Below are 1,621 nucleotides of genomic sequence, written 5' to 3'. Positions count from 1 at the left end.
GGGGCTGTGACGGGCTCCCGGGCTCGCTGGGCAGGAAGGCCTCCCTCGGGACGCCGCCTCGCACCCCAGTGTGAGGGGCGCTGGCCACAGCCCGGGCAGCCGGGCAGCTCAGGGCAGCTCAACACCAGCCTGGGCCTGGTGCCCGCCGTGCCCCAGAAGCCCAGGCTCTGAGGCCGCCTACGTCCCCCATCTGTTCTGAGCCCCCACTTGCTTCTGAGCGGCCAACAGGAGCCCCCTGGCGGCCAGCAGCCCCAAGCAGGCCAGCTGCTCGCAGGACCTGGCCTGGACGGAGCACCTGCCACGCCAGGAGCGGGGATCCCCCTCCAGCCCCCAGCACCACCCCAGCCCCCCCAGCCCCGCATGGAGGTGACTGTCACAGCAGAGCACACCCTGCCAGTCACCTTCCTGGACATGGCCTCGGGGTGGCCCACACCCTCTGGCCAGCTAGCCCCGCCTCCAGGTCCAGGCACCCCCGGGAGCCTGCACCCCAATCCGCCTAGTCTCGCTCCCCCTCGGCGCCCACTCGGGAGTGCAGGGGAACGTGCTGACGCAAGGCAGAGCTGGACGCAGGCGGCGGCCTGGACGGCAGGACAGGGGGCAACCGAGGCCTGGGCTGCTGCAGTGGCCGCCCCAGCCAGCGGGGGGCGGGAGAGAGCTTCTCGGGACCCAGCGGTGGGGCCCCTGGAGCAGAAAGGGGGAGGACAAGATGGGGAGTTGGGAGGGGGAAGCCCAGCCTGAGGCCCCGACCCTGGTGGCCTCTGCAGAGCAAAGGGCCCCGCTGGCCGGGGCAGGGAGGGCTGAGTCACAGGCGGACGTGGACAGGCCAGAGTCCTTCTGTGCTCAGCCTTAAGGCCGGCCTCGGGCTCTGGCTCGGGGCTGGGGTTCGGCCTGGCCACTCCCCACCTCCGCATCCAGGGGCTTGCCGGGGCGGCCATCTGCCCTTTGAGGCCCCTCGTGGGGACATTTCTGTGCCCGGTCTTCCCGCCGGATCAGAGGGAAAGGTCTCCGCGGGCTGCAGAAGCCCCGAGCAGTGAGGGGCGCGAGTGGGGGCCGGCTGGGCCCGACCCGGCTGGCGGCCGCTGCCGCCTCTCCCGGCGCTCTGCCGTGGCCCCGGCGTCTCCTGGCCAGTCACTGGCACCTGCAAAGCCCGACGCGCCCACGCCCGGCTTCCCTGTGGCCATCAGCTCAGCCAGACTTGTCTTGTCCTTCTGGACTTTACGTCACTGCCAGAATTTTACAAGGGCAGCCGCGGAGATGTCAGGGTGGGGTGACCTCGCGCTCCCTGAGAGCAGGCTCAGCCTCGGGCGCCTGTTCACGCCGGCAGAGCTGGGGCGCCACTTTACGTCAGGGCCCCCCACCTGAGTGGCAGAGGCAGCACCCGGAGGCCGGACACGGCGGTGGTCTGGGCCCCTCTCCCCCACTTGGGGGCCCCAGGCCAGGGGTGGGGTGCAGGAATTTCCCTTTTACAAGCCCCCGGGCGGCCCACCCCTGGCGGCCAGCCACGGTCTCTGTGGGCCGGAGTGAGGTGGTTTTGCTTCCGTACTAAACTCACTGCTGCAAGCAGCATGAGTTTCTCTGCTGACTTAGAGCAAACGAAGGCTGTGGAAGGGTCTTCGGGGGG

The 1,621-nt window shown here is 70.5% G+C and overlaps 1 protein-coding gene across 1 annotated transcript in view; it reads right to left on the bottom strand.

The window, feature by feature from the left end:
* The window catches only part of SLC28A1 (solute carrier family 28 (concentrative nucleoside transporter), member 1), a 43,383-nt gene that overhangs the window by 8,192 nt on the left and 33,570 nt on the right, over positions 1 to 1,621 (bottom strand). The window lies entirely within an intron of this gene.

Source organism: Condylura cristata, unplaced genomic scaffold, assembly GCF_000260355.1.
Source record: "Condylura cristata isolate star-nosed mole 26May11 unplaced genomic scaffold, ConCri1.0 scaffold00035, whole genome shotgun sequence".
NCBI classification, from domain to species: Eukaryota; Metazoa; Chordata; class Mammalia; order Eulipotyphla; family Talpidae; genus Condylura; species Condylura cristata.
Note: the sequence above shows the minus strand (reverse complement) of the source record. Positions and strands in the feature narration are given on the sequence as shown.